The 15,732-nt window shown below is 41.9% G+C and overlaps 1 long non-coding RNA gene across 1 annotated transcript in view; it reads left to right on the forward strand.

The window, feature by feature from the left end:
• Positions 1 to 15,732, forward strand: part of LOC105087920 (uncharacterized) — a 372,451-nt gene that overhangs the window by 37,638 nt on the left and 319,081 nt on the right. The window contains exon 2 of the long non-coding RNA XR_837049.3: positions 14,004 to 14,117. This is a non-coding gene — a long non-coding RNA (uncharacterized LOC105087920). The remainder of the gene's footprint in view (positions 1 to 14,003; positions 14,118 to 15,732) is intronic.

Genomic DNA, 15,732 nt, shown 5'->3' on the forward strand with positions numbered 1-15,732 from the left:
CCTAGCATGCACAATGTCCTGGGTTCAATCCCCAGTACCTCTATCGATTTAATAAATAAATAAGTAAACCTAATTACCTTCCCCTGCAAAACACAAAAATAACAACAAAAAAACCATTGCTTTGAATCTTCTGGAACATAGGCTTTGGAATTGGCCAGAATGGGTCTGGGTTTCTCAGGTCCACCTTCTCCCAGCTATAAGATTGTGGGCAAGTCCTAACGCTCCTGTTTCATCCTTTGTAAGATGGATATTGGGATATTTACCTCGTAAGGTAACTCTGAGGATTGAAAGAGGTAATCAGCTGGGCCTGGCCCGCAGTGGGCACTCAGTGAACGTTAGTTATCTTTTGCTTCGCTCTGTGTCTTTATATTTTCCACTGACTGTGGCAACTCATGCCTGAACACACAGAAGACAATAGCTGCACAGGAATCCGTGGCCAAATCAAACAAGGAGGGGTCCCAGTATCATCCTCAGTGACTCTGTTTTTCTTTTCCTGGACCTGGGAGAGCAGGGAAGGGTTTTATCACTCTGCCTGAGACCATGTTAAACTGGCATGGATCCCGACTTGGTTTTTTTTTGTTTTTTTTTTAATGAAACTAGTAGGCTCAGCTCTGAACTCTCCATATTTTGAGGAGTGTAACTCTTGTCTTGAAAAAAAAAAATCACATATCATTAAATGGAGATCACCCAGTTTTATAGGTGGGAACACCAAATGCGGTTTCATAACAGACTTTGTAATAAAGTGCGCTCCCTCTTAATAGAATTCAGCAGTGTGTGCCGTTTTTCCTTTGGACACAGGAGTAGTCTGTGTATATTTATGGATTCAGGTGCATCTTGAATGTAATGACAGCCATTAAATATCACTGACTAGATCTTTTGCGAAGCTCTCATTGTTGCTCTCCATAAGGATGAGAAGTGACTTCGTTGAGTTTGGGACCAGGATCATTCAGAATGCCACCACGTATGGATGTTATAAGGACAATGCAGAGAATGGGGCTGTGACCTAGTCGCATTTGAATCGATTCTGGGATTTTGCTGTGGTCATCTGTAGAAGGGGCAGTGTGAGTTCATGTCATATGCAGTCTTTTAGACCCATCAAGGTGAAAACCAGAAATGATGATCCCAGTGACCCCTTTCTCCACCCTCACGCGTTTGGAGAGGAAAAAATGATGCGGGGAGGAGCAAGGGAACAAGAAAAACATGCACCAATGGTTTGCTGGGTTAACTTTTAATGTTTCTGCTAGGGGAAAAAAATGTGTATTTCTCCTTTTGTATGTGTGTTGAAGCCTCTGGTTGATAAAACTGAAGTTCTACATCATAAATTCCCATTTGGACATTCAGTTCTGAGAACCTGCATGCAGCAAGCCTTATCACTTTGAAGTGAAGTCACAATCACTAATGGAATCTGCTAGCTTTTCACACGCTGAAATTAGCTTTGATTCTTTCCCCCAAACATATGTTGAAAAGCAACATGCTCATACTGTACACTGACCCATCCAAGCCATCAGTGCCATGGAGGAGGCTTGTGGACTCACCTGCTGAGGTTGGGATAAAGAAATGTACCTTTTTTCAAGAGTAGAAACAGAATTTCTGAGCCCTCTTCTGGCCCCAACGAAGGGAGAGCCTCCTCCTTCCCTCCCTATGAAGAAAGAGAAAGTAAATGCCATTTCCTTTGCGACTGTGAATAATAACATTTATGCTCTGAGATCGGTTTGCTTCTTTAATATGAAAAACGATACCCTGCTTGGATGAGACATTTCCTTGAATGCTTAGCATAAATTGAGCCCTTAAGCTTTTAACAAGAAATTCTGGGCTGTCTTACTCACAAACTCAGAGTGGATCTTGGAAACATTGCAGGTTTCTTGATTTGCAAAAACTAGCCTTTTCCATGAGATTACTAACAGCACTCTTGTGTTTGATATTCAGAAAGAGCCACCGGAAATAATCCTTGTTTGTCATTTTTTCTGTCTCTGTCTTTGTCTCATTGTCTCTCTCTGATTTTAGTGCTCACTTGTCCCTTTCTGCCTCTCTTTCTCTCTTCCCAGTTGCTCTTTCTCTCATATGTGTTCGTGCGTGTGCGCGCGCACACACACACACACAGACACATACACACACCTTTTCCTTTTTGTTTTTTATCACACTCCGAAATGACACAGGGCCCAGTTAAGGTATTACAAAGCTGAGTGGTAAGTATCCTGGAGCAGGAAATGCATTTTTCGTCACTCATGACGGTGACAATTAAAATGACAACAACGAGGCCAGACTCTTCCATCTTGGTTTTTAATGCTGTCAGCACCAACTTTGCCAGAATTATCCTGTCTGATGCATGAGTGGACTTAGTCATTTTTCACCTTGTGCCATCCAGAGCCTCAGTCTCATTTAAGAGAGTCAATTAGCTTCCATCTCATTTAAATGAGCACTGTGAAAACTCTTTTCAGCAGCATGCTCTCCTAGCCAGTGAAGGGTAATTTGGTGGGCTGGGACGTGTCTATGGATGTAAAATCTCTCTCTCGGTAGCATAGATGATGGTTTGAATTCTGCTGTCAAGAGACCCAAGGCATTTTGGTGAACCACATTTGGTTTACTAAGCGGATTCAGTGGGTTAAATTGTAGCCACTAAAACTGGGATTTCAATATATATATGGATATACGTATATAAAATATTCTAATATAGATAAAATATATTCATATGTTCTATTCTAGTATCTAGTAAATATATTCATATACTATTCTAATATATATTAAGTATATTCATATATAATCTATTCTAATAGGTATTAAGTATATTCATATAGATTCAATTCTAATATATATAAAATATATTCGTATGTGTATTTATATATGTGTATATATGTATACACACAATGAGACATCTAATATATACTTTGATCGTCATTCAGTTCTGGAGAACACACACAGGATGAGAGAATCACTTGGAGTCCTTCCAGGGGAATATAAATGGCTAGTTGTTTCATAGCGTGGTTTGCATTTTTGTACCAGGCAGGGTGCAGCTCCACACTAAGCAGAGACTTCACTGAACCTCTTTGAGGAAGGGTCCCCGTCCTGTGCCTGGGTTCCCTGCCCTGCTTCTCCCTTCTCATTTGGAAGGGTCCCTGCAGTGGATAGTCTACTGATGGACTGACCGGGGTCCAGAGAGGGCCCGTATCGTGTCTGCAGCTGCCAGAGACCTCAGAGAATTTTATTCTCTCAGTGGTTTTCTGGAGAGGGAGTGAGTGGGAGCGTTGACTGCCGGGAAGAGGCTGGGGCCACTAAAATCTCACTTGGAGAGACTGAAGTCTGACCTTTCTCATAACATGTAAACTTCTAAAGTAGACCCTTGGGTGACATAAAATCAATTCTTGATCAATAGGGAGCTTGGATGATAGAAACCCAACAAATCTGACTTGGCCAAGTCAACACAGTTTTGTGTTCCTGGAGGTAGCTGTATTTCAAAATATATTTATTTGCTTCTCTAGAATTGTGACCTCACTTTAGGCCTCTTTTTCTTTTGTCCTTCTCTCCAATGGTTAACCTCTTTAAGCCTCAACTCAAGTGACTTAAAAAATTTTTTTTTTTCTCTCTCTCACTGCAAAGACCGAGTCTGACTCATCTCTGTGCCCCAGGACCTAGTGCCTGGCATATTCTAGCTGTTTGGTGAATGCTGAATTGAATCCCACAAACCAGTTTATAAAACTGTTTTGAGAAAAGGAAGTATGATTTTGTGTTCTTGTGCCAAGACATTCCCAGCCTTGGTTCAGGTACATGCTTGGAGAAAATTCAGAAACCATGGCATGGAGAAGGGTTATAAATCATTTAAGAAAAGTCAAAGGAAGTTGAGCATCCCTGGGAACTCATCAATCCTAATTTACTAGGAGTGGGAGATGTTTCACATTTCAAACTCTGCCTTTCTGGTTTTCGAGGGTAATGCCGTATTGACCAATTGTTCATGCTCAAGGTCCCCCCCACCCCCCCGCTTTTCGTCTGTGAATAGCAATCTCATTGATGTTGGGAGATGTTCATGGACGTTGAAAGCATTTCACTTTGTTGTTTAAAGAAGCCTTTGTCCTGAAGGCATGAGATTATTCTTTCACATGAGGTGGAAAGGAAAATAAGAAAGCCTCCCTCTGTCCTTGGGTTCACATGGTAGGAACTCTTTCTTGCAGCAATAAAAGCCTTTGGAGGAGACCTTTCATTATAAGGGTTTCATGTTAAGTACTGCACATGGGGACGGACGCTAAATCCCCATTTGCTCAGCTGTATTTCCCAAGGCTTGTTCCCTTGCAGTACAGAAGCTCCGGGTAAGCTCCATCAGGCCACTGCAGACCAAGCCAGAGGATTTGAATATTAATGCCATTTGGGTTTCCTTTTAGAGGAAGCCCTCTTAGTCACAATAGGGAGACACTGCCCATGAAAATAAAGAGTTCAGAGTATATCAATAAAATGAAAGATCCAGAAAAGGCACACAAATCATGCCCAGCTGCCCAACCCATCCCACCTTCTCTCTATCTGTGGTAGAGAATGCTTTCCCCAGGGACGTGCTCGTTGCATAATGAAGTCTTGTCATTTAGGAGCCAAAATAAAATCAGTTTTCCATGTAGTCAAGATACATTCTTGATGAGATCCCGAGTCTCACAAAAGAATGTTGCAGATTCCTTCCCCTCACGTCAAGCATCTAAATGTTGATCTGGAGAAACAAAGAAATGGGAAAAGAAAAATGAGTCTGTTGTCAAATTGAAATACCACGTTTTTGTATCGCTGGCTGATGTATCTGTAATTCTCATCTGCCATTCCTTCATCGTATGTGTGTCAGTGTGCAAGTGCGTGTGTGTGTGTGTATAATTTTTCCCTCCAAACCTGCAAAACATTGCAAAACTGGATTTAAATATTTCAGGCGGACGGCGCCCAGCATTTGCATTCCTCTGACTCATTCAGAGAAAAGACATCTGAGCAGAAATACAGCAGATAAAAGAGAAACCATTAATCCAAGGAAGATTACTGGCACAGAATCTTTATCCCGTATCCTTCCTGAAATGAGACAAAGATCTCACTATGTACATCCCTCTGGCTTAGCTTCAGATAGTAAGCAATATAGAAGGATAGACATGGTCCTTTTTAAAGGCACACTGCATTTGTCTGCCTTCTGAGGCATCTGTTAGATTCTTGCTGTCTTGAGTGTCTTGCTTTCTTCCCCAGTGTCTTCTGCCCTTGCTCTCATTCCTTCCATGGTAGCTTTCTTAATGGGACTCTTGCCTTTTCTAGGATACTAGAGTTGACTTTTAAAAGACTATTACATGAAGTCCAGTGTAGTAGTAAGTGCTCTGGGCCATGAGGATGAGAGACAGGGTCTCAAATCATTAACTAAAGGATTCTAGGTATAACTTTACTTTCTGCCTCTGTAAAATGGGCTCATAACTGATCCTTACACCCTACTTTACACACAGAAATGTTGGGTTCATTTGAAGAAGTTTTGGGAGTAGAAGCAATGTGAAAATACAAGCTATAATATTTTTAAGGGTAATATTAAAAGCAAGTTTGAATACAGAATTATATCATTTGGGGGAATATTCGTCCTATTTGCTAAGGACATGTAAATCACCCTTTTTTAGGAAGGAGCTCTGCTGCCTTCTTAGTTGAAGCCAGCTGCTGGAATGGTCATTACCTCTGCCATTTCTTGAGCATGTTCTGCACTGTGCCAGGCATTATTTAGGAGTTATCTCATTCCATTCTTACAACAACTCCGAGAAGTATTCTCTATTTAGCATTTTCATTTTGAAGATGAAGAAATGGAAGCTTAGAGAGGGTAAGAAATTTGCCCAAAGTTAGATAGCTTTGGGGGTCTGTATTTGAACTCAGGGTTGAGTTGAAACTCTCAATTATTATTTAAACCCTAAATTATTTTCAACACATTATCCTGCTACTGCAATTTCCAAGAGTCCAATCAGGTTAATGCTCTCAACTTTTATGTTTCTCCATTTACATATTTCCACTGCAGATGGATGAGAATATGTACAGTTATAAATGTATTAACACATGGTGGTTTAATCAGCAATTTCCAAGTTTAACAACCCTTGCTGTCATTTCCTGATGAATCACCCCAGTCTATGGGTCACCCAATGCCTCCCTTGTTGTTTTTTTTAAAAGATCTTCCAATTAAAAAAAAAAACTTTTTTTAATGGAGATACAGGGGATTGATACCCAGGACCTCGTATATGCTAAACATGCATTCTACCACTGAGCTACACCCAGCCTTAAAATTTTTTTTAATGGCTTGCCTCTCATTCTTGATGAAAACCAGGAGCACTGGTCCTCACTCTCCTTCCTCAAAGGGACATCCTTACCCCAAGTGTCCCATGATGAGGGCAGGGCCGAACCTGACTCTCCCACGGAGAAGTGACAGTGGCCTGATGTGTATCTGGGCACTGAGATCATCTCCATCTTTGTGTATCAGAAAGGTGTTATCACACAAAGTCTGCGCAAACCCTCCAATACCCCTGTGCTCTGCAAATGGAAGGGATGACGAGGGGGAGGAGGAAGATGCTTTAAAGCAGGGATTGGCAGAGTGAGAGGCCAGCTAGTAAATATTTTAAGCTTTGCAGGCCACACAGTCTCTGTCCTTAACTACTGAACTCTATCTTTACAGTGCAAATCAGCCATAGATAGTATGGCAATGGGTGCACGTGGCTGGTTTCCAACAAAGCTTTATTTACAAATACAGGCAGTGATCTAGATTTGGACTGCGGGTATAATTTGCCAACCCCTGACTAAAAGGAAGGCGACTTTGGTATTTTGAGCAGAGATGATAGTCCAGAGCTGTTCATTCCATTTTCATCTCAGTGGACCTCTGTAACTAAAGGTAAAAAGAACATGGATGATGGTTGTCCTTTCTGGTCATTGTCCCTCTTTAAGATTACTAGACAAATGTAAGGCAGGATGGTGACAATGATGATGATTATAATACAGTGAAGCTACTCACAGCCATCTGAAATTGGCATAAGCAATTGTTTCCATCCCAAGCAATAATTGGAAGTCAGTTTTTTTTTTTCTGACCATTGTGCCTGCTGGGCTGGCTGTGGTCACTGGCCGTTTTTTAAAATAATGTATTTCCATGTTGCAACAAGAGCGAAACCCACTGTGTCCAATTAAATCTCCACTTACGGCAGCCCAGGGAGGGTGATGGCTTTCTGGAGGTAGATCCGTGTCCCTGTGACCGTATCTTCTTATACTTGGCTTTCAGCTATGAAATTAAATTGCAGGAAATGATTCAGTTTTGAATCACTCCATTCAAAAAAGGCGGAAGCCCAAAGTTCTCCTGTGAGTGACAAACATGTGGACTGCTTTCTTAGAGGGAAGACATCTTCAAGCAGCCTCTGTAAACTGGGCCAGAGGTTCACATATCTCCAGTCCTGTGGGGCTGGAGCCTTCAGATCTGCCCCAGCCAGTTTTTATTTCTGACAAAGGCCCTTATTCAGATAAAGGCAGTTTGCCTGTCTCGTTTCCTAGGAAACTTTTTTTTTTTTTAAGTTCCTTGGAAAAGATGCTTCTAGAGGCATTCTCAATCTGACTTCCTCTTCTGGTTAAGAAACTGAAGGACAACATGAAAACTTGAGGATATGGAGAATAACACCAACCGGGAATAAGCTGTGATTATTTTGTTGATTTAAACCGACAGAAAGGTGAGGTCAGAATAAAATCTTGTTTCTGCTGTAATTTAGAGGCTAGGAACCATGATGGCTTTTTCCCCCGCTAATAATGCTCTAATTAGCCATTCAGAAAGATTTGATTTCAGGTTTGAAGCTGGAGATCACAGTAATAATCTTTCTCAGTGTGAAGCACTTATTTACGGAGGAGTCTTTGCCATTTTTAATTGCACTTTCCCCTCATGCCCTTATTAATTATCTCTCTGGTTCCTCTTAGGTCTTGTCCTGATGCCAAATATTGAAATAGAAAGGTTTGTTTATTTCCAAAGACATACAGAATGGCACAGGTTTTACAACTTGCTGTTCTGACTCTTAAAGCTTCATACTTTCAGAAAGAATGCTCTGTGAAAATTGGGGTGCTTCATGCAAATCACTGCCCCCCGGATTTCCTGTTGGTAACAGATCCTTGGGACCATTACTTCCTTGGAGCATCCCTGGACTTCTCACAATGTGAGGTGTTTTGTGAGCCTAGTGAAGTAGCAGTTTTTTTCTTTTTTTTTTTTTTTTTTCTTTTTGAAATAAATATAACCTTTATTTTATAGGAGAGAAAATCAAAACTTACAGATGTTAACTGATATACCCGTATGCCCATATGCTTACATAGCTGGAAAATAGCAGACCAGAATACTGGTCATTCCAATTTAAATATTACAAAAAGTTTGGAAAATAAAGGAAACTAAAATTGAAATTAAAACTAAAATTTCCATTAATTCCAATAGTTATCTTTTTATGTTTTCCTTTTTTGGGTAGTTCTCAATTATGATGCTCCTTTGCTCAAAAATGGTCAGCGGCTGCCAAATGCTCCTGGGGGTCCCACACTGCCTCCTCTGATATGATCCCCACTTAATTTCCCTCCTCTTTCCCCTTCGCAGACAAATAAATCCCTTCAGTGTGCCCAAACTGGTCGTATCACTTTTCTGCATCAATACTCATGTCGTTTCCTGCATTTGGAATATCCCTGTCCATGCCCCAGTCTGCTGAAACCTTACATATAAGCCTGCAAGGCTCATCAAATTTTCCATTTTGTATGGAGCCTTTTGTAAACCCTTCTTTGACCCTACTTTGGTGCTTGGATTATGCCTCTTTTTTTTCAAGTTTTTTTTTCCATTTTTTATTGAAGTATAGTTAGTTTACAGTGTTGTGTCAATTTCTGGTGTACAACATGATGTTTCAGTCATACATACACATACATATATTCGTTCTCATATTCTTTTTCATTATAGTTACTACAAGATATTGAATATCATTCTGTATGCTATATAGAAGAAACTTGTTGTTTATCTATTTTATACATAGTAGTTAGTCTCTGCAAATCTTGAATTCCCAATTTATCCCTTCCCACCTCCTTTCCCCCCGGTAACCATAAGTTTGTTTTCTATGTCTGAGTCTATTTCTGTTTTGTAAATAAGTTCATTTGTGTCTTTTTTTTTTCTTTAAGATTCCACATATAAGTGATATCATATGGTATTTGTCTTTCTCTTTCTGGCTTACTTCACATAGAATGACAGTCTCCAGGTCCATCCATGTTGCTGCAAGTGACATTTTATTTAATTTTTTATGGCAAGGTAGTATTCCATTGTGTATATATAACACCACTTCTTTATCTAGTCATGCTGATGGACATTTAGGTTGCTTCCATATTTTAGCTGTTGTAAATAGTGCTGCTATGAACATTGGGGTGCATGTATCTTTTTGAATTAGAGTTCCCTCTGGATATAAGTATTATGCTTCTTTTGTGGCCTATGTGGGCCAGCTGTATGTCGTCACCGTTAGCAATCTTTTAACTATCTCAATTGTGAACTCCTTAAGGACAAGAAGGTGGTAAATAATTTCTGTAGTCCCCCCAGGGCTTCGCAGTATGCTGTGTGCAGCAGGTTTCCTACTTGGGCCTGGATGAACTCAATTGCAACAAAATATTTCAGTTCCGTTCTTGAGGATCTACTCCAGAGATGGCTGGCCATAAAGACAGTCTTCGGAAGGAACAGGTCTGTCATGCCAGGGCTTTGAACACTCCAGGGAAGTAAGATGAGGCCTGAAACATACCTGATCCTGAAACTTATGGGGAGTTGCAATACCACAATATCCCCTTCCTCCACCCTTGGTGACAGAGACATGAGAAAATGAGACAATCCTTGGCAGTAAACTTAAAAAAAAAAAAAAAAAAAAAACTCTGTGGCTGAGAGGTGATCTGGGCTGAATTTTTTGGATTTGAAATATCTATAAATTGTAGAAGAACATTTTGGAGTTATATCAGGATCTTTTTGAGGTTGACTATAACCTTCTTGTACAAAAATATTCTTTGTGATGAGTGTTAGAGATGAGGTTGCCCAGAGAGACAACTTTTATGTTTCTGCTCTTAAAGAATAATTCCATAATTCCACTTCTCAAACATACCCTGTTCTAACTGGTAGGGCAGTTGAACGTCTTCTATCTGAATCTCAGTAGGATGTGCTGAGCTTCTTAGGAGGTTGGCATTCCAGCAAACACTGGGTTTAGAGAATTCCTAAAACAGCATCAGTGTACCCTGAAGGGCAGTTAAAATTCAAGAAGCCAGTGGAAGCTTTGTGTGTTTCAGTCTCTGGAATGTGAAAGCTAGGGTCCTCCCTCACAATTTTTTTTTTTCTTTTTCTCTCATACTGATTACACACTCAGATCCCATATGTAATAGAGTGTATATTATGTTATTCCCAGACTATTTTAAAGGAAACTAAACATTCCTCCCTTCATGAGTCAGTTTCCTAGCTGTGGTATAGGAAAAAAGCAACCTGTCGAGAAGCCAATGAAATGACGGATTATTTTTTTTAATGGGCTTCAATTTTCTGTGATCTCCTAAGTCGGATTCATCAGCTGAGTAGCTTTCCTTTTCATGTGTGTGTGTGTGTGTGTGTGTGTGTGTCTTTTAAAAGTGCCAGCTGTGGTGGAATGTTAATAGTCAATCTGACCACTGATCTCTGAAGACACGGAGTGTCTTTCCAAATGTGCTGACTGTGACGTTTAATACAATTTTATGCTCTTGGTGTGGAGAGAAAAGAGAAGACAATTATATATGGGTGGGATTTGTTTGTTTTTGACATTTTGACATTTTTCCCTTCCTCCATCCCTCATTTCTCCAGCCAGCAAATATTTATTGTGCACACCTACTCAGTGCCAGGGAGCTGGGAGGTGTCTGAAAATGCAAAGACCTCATGGAAGACAACAAAAGAACAATTTCCAAGGAAAAAAGCTTCAGACAGCTCCCTGATCACTGCCCCTTCAGAGCCACTGTGGCCTGCTGCTGGCCTGACACAAACCCTCTTTCCTCCTTTCCTGACCCCACGGCCCCCGAGACCTTTGTGTGCCTGAGAGGTCAGCTCACAGCTGTGGCCCCGGGACACCCTCCTCTTTATCTCTAGTGTACTTACAAGAGGTGGAGGCACATGGGTCTTTTATGATTTTTTTTTTCCCTTTTGCTTTTTTGATTAGCATCTGCACAAATGGCCTGAGTTCATTGCTTTAAACTAATCCGGCTTGTTAAGACGGAGATTGTCACCCACAAATTGTTATTAGCAGGCTTCTAAAGGAAGAGGGTCTCTGTCGGAGCAGGGCTGGCGGGGAGAAAGGTTATAGCATATAATACGTTCTCCAGGCGCCGTGCGAGAGGGAGACAATGCTGTCTTCCAGGACCTGCTCTCAAGTGCTGCTTAGAGGCTTACCCAGCCCTGCCTATTCTACCTCATGAAAAGGGAGATCCAATCATTGCTTTCTGGAGACCATTCTCCTCATCTCTTTGGCTGTCATATGTATTTAACAGTAGTGCCCTCAAGGACAATGGGTGGGGGAGCGTGCTCGGGGGCCTCCAGGCTCCAGCCCGTAGTTTTTCATTTCACATTGCAGGCTTTGCGAAGAATGGTCTTCTTTGTTTCCATTTTGAGTCATGGCTGAATTCTTATATGTTGTCTGATCTTCAGGCTCAAATACCCAAGGGACCAGGCAGCTGTGAATCAACCCTGTGTGTATGTGAGAGTGTGTGTGTGTGTGTGTGTGTGAGAGAGAGAGAGAGAGAGAGAGAGTGTGAGCTAGCAGGTACTGTAGCAAAGAAGACAGTACCCTTTTCCCTATTTCTTTAAATCGATAGGGATTTGGAGGAAAAGACTTTAATAAAATAGAATTGTGACTGATGATTTTCCCCTTTCCGAGCTCTGCTGTAAAATCAGGAGGTTATGAATAGCATGAGGGAAAAAAAATAATTAAAAAAAAAACCCATTTCTAATGTAGTCCTGTGGGTTTAAACCCAAACCTTCGATTTATAATGAAAGCTCAGTGTCTATATACTAACCCCCACCTGATGAGACGGCTCTCCTCTCGGACGGCAGAGTGTAAGGAAACCCTTCACATGTGTTCGCTTATCAGGAAGGTACTCAGTTGCTTCTCTGTTGTTTTTCTTCTATGTAGTCTATGTTAGGATTTGGAAATGCGACACCATGTATTTTTCCCCAGGCCAGATGTTTTATCCTGCAACATTAAGTCATCTTGACGTGTTGCCACGAAGTGGAAGCAACGGCTAGTTTTAATATTGCTCCATATCTTTATTACAAGGTACATCTCATGCATCTTAATTCCTCAGATTCTCCCTCTCTGTTGTTCTCGGATCTTCTTCCTCCCAACCCCCCCCCCCCCCCCCCCGCTTCCCCTTTGCTCCTGAAGAAGGCACACTGTAATTGTCTGGCAGTCGTGTCCCAGTAGCTAAAGAGGTTCTAGATAGCGTGACGAATATGCAGCACATTATCTCCCAGGATGTGTGCCTGTGTCTTTAATCACAGCTGGAATGCAAAATCGGGCCCCACCTTTCAACTCTATCTCCATCATGCTGAGAGAGTGAGAGAGAGCAAGCCGGAGACTGCTAGACAGCTCGAAAGAGATTGCAGCTCAGATGTCCTGAAAAACAGCAAATCCCTCAGACCTGGCAGATTCCGTTACCATGAGAACTGCAGATATTTCCATTGTGATGGTTTGCTCCAGCAGCCATCTGTTACACCCATTTGATTAGGAAGTACAGTTCAGCTTGTATGGGATTTTCATCACACCTTATCCCAGGGCAGTATACAGAGACGCTTGCTTTTTTATATGCTAAACTCCAAGGCTTCAAAGTACTGTAATTTACGGAGGCGGAGGGCATTTAATGAAACGGCCTGAGAAGGTCACTAAAGACCGAAGCTCCAAGAAGAAAGACACACAGGAGATGTTAAAAGAGGATTTGACTCCACAGCAGAAATGCAGCCAACTCAGGAAATTAACCATAGTTAGCAACCCCCTTTTCTCTCGGTGGAGGGGAAAGAAATGAAGACCTCAATTCTGAGACCTGCAAGGAGGAAGATGTTTTGTGTCGTCCTGGTATGAATGCTTCTAGACCAGTAATTCTGTCTTCAGACTCCAGGACAGACAAAAGAAAGGGGGAGAAGGGTAATGCCTCAGACACATCTCATCAGTTGAGTTGATTCCACTGTAGAAAGATTCCATTAGCTCTAAAAATTTTATGATGCCATCTAACTTTTCCGTAGACACAAAACGACCTTAAAAGTTCCTTGAAGCAGTGCTGTAATTTACAGATTTAAACCAGTTATTTGGACTAGTTGTCCCTCTGTGTATTCTTGTGGGGGAGGAAATGCTGATGCTACATCATATCGACATAAAAATAGGAATTCCCTTCAATTAAGTCTCTTCAAATACTCTTCCTGGGCGGTAGGCATTCAAGGTCCAAGCTTATGAGATGGTTGGTGGCATCTGGAAGGAGCTGCCTAGAGTGACTGAAATTGCCTGGAGTTCCTGTAAACCCTGGAAGCTAATTAAATGCTTACACACCAACATGAATCTGTGATTGCTGCACTGGGACACTGGAGGTGACCTCCCTTTGTCTCCCAGCCTGCATTTTCTAGAACGGACTCTGATAATATATCACTCAGACTAAGCAAAAGCTGCCAAAATTTCCAAACTTGCTGTCTGCAAGCCCCATGATGTCATGTTCTTTCTGTTGGTTTGGCTTCTGGGTGACTCTGAACAAGGGAAATACTTCCCTATCTGATTGCACTGTGGGCTGGAGAACTTTCCCCCATTCTCATTTCCTGGCTGGGTGTCAGGTTGCCATCCAAGGATCCTGGGATGTCCAGAGGGACCAGAGAACTCATGCCCGGCTTTGATGCCAAAGATAAATTTCTAGCAAAATCAAATTAGTGACCAGGACCCTAGAGATGAAACACTGGGACACCACCTTGCCCACACCTCCCTTTTTTCCCCCTGAAATGTGGACTTTTTTTTTTTTAATCTTTGCAGTGGGAAAGCTCGAACTTCATGGATGAAGATGTGTGTTTTCACTGAATGAGGAACCAACTGGCGTAGCCGGCAGCTGAAGGTCCAGACGAATCGTGGTCCCTCCTTCGAGAATGGGTAGGTAGAAGGCACTCTTCCATCCCAGCAGCAAATGCCTCGCACCGTGATCTTTCAGTTGGTGTTGACTTTCCCATTAAACCCTCAATCCTACACCCTGGAGATTGCCCTTTCCTCAAAGTTTTTGAGCCAGGGCCCTGGTTTTATGAACACAGTGTCTGTCTCTAAAAGGCAGCAGATGCAATGAGGGCTGGGATGGAAACAATAAACACCATTCAGGTTTCCTGCACAGAACATCTTATAGTGGTGTCTTTGTTGAAGGAAACATGGACTAAAATGCCTCCCCCCCTTCACCAGTCCCCTTTCCCTGAGAGGATCTCAACCACCTTTGGAAAGTAAAGGTTAAGTATCTGAGGCGAAATCCGTTGACACACAAAAGGGACTAAAGCGAGGGTATCACTCACTTGCCAGCAGTAGGGTGGGGCAGAGAGCTTTTGGGGAGGGAAATGAATTTTCCTGGAAGAAAAGCAGCCCTTGGAGGGGAGTGCTAGCTAGAAATATTCTCCTCTGAGCTGAGATGTTAACAGTGGCACCTTCTGACTTAATGTGGCATCTTTCTTCATCGTTATCAATCTCATGAGAGCTTTCCTGCCATCTGTACCATTCGTGTTTCAGGCTCCCATATGAAAGTCCAATCTGGCGGCGTAAATACTGGCTAATGAAGAGTAGGTGTCTGACTGACTGGGAGAGAAGGAATCCTGTGTCAGTGATGGAGCAGAATTCATTCATTTAAAAAATCTGCATTTATATAGCCATTCAGGAAGAAATCCTCTCTCCTTCTCTTTTTCTCCCCCTCCCTCCTCTCTCTTATCCTCCTTTCTCATTTTCATCCTGTGTCATCCTCCGTTAATGGAGTTCATGCAAAAGTCAGCATAAAAATGGTCTTTGCCTAGAATGTTATACCTCGGAGATTAAAAATAGGAACGCGATGTGGACTTGCCGACATGTGGCGGTTTTTTTTTTTTTCCCCTCTTCAGTGGGAAAGCTATAACTACATAGATTAGCAAAACTTGTGCAAGAATGGATGTAAAACAGATTTATCTCTGTGTCAGCTTTATCTGATCCATTTGGTCTTGCAGAGTTTGGATGGCTTCCTTTGTTATAATAACCAGCTTTCAAACATCTATATCCTTAGGGTATTAAATGTCAGCCTCCTGATGTACCAGTCAAGGATGGAGGGTTGACAGTCTGTGGGCTGGGGAAGCGCTCTGTGTGCGCAGCGCACAGGGGTTGCTGGTGCACCAAGGTCGGCTCCTGGTATGACCTACAGAAACCCCTCCCACCCCCAGGTGTCACCATGAAGGGGTGCTGAAGCTTACCACCGCCATTAATATCCTTTTACAAAGAATTCAAAAAGATTTCCTGTCACTGACAAGGACAGATCTGTTAGAGGTCTCTCAAGGAAATGGACAATAACTAATTAATTGAGCTCTCCAGGACTTTCCGTCCTGTCGTTCCTCATTTATCTGTTCTCGTTTCTCACCACGTAAGCCTAGTTCTTCTTCCTCTTTCTTTTCTCTCTTTTATTTGTCTGTCATTCCCATATTTCCCTCTGGATTCATTTTCTCCTAGCTCCCTTCTCTCTCTCTTTTATAGAATCTATGCATGAAAGAAT

This window comes from Camelus dromedarius, chromosome 10 (assembly GCF_036321535.1).
Source record: "Camelus dromedarius isolate mCamDro1 chromosome 10, mCamDro1.pat, whole genome shotgun sequence".
Classification (NCBI taxonomy): Eukaryota; Metazoa; Chordata; class Mammalia; order Artiodactyla; family Camelidae; genus Camelus; species Camelus dromedarius.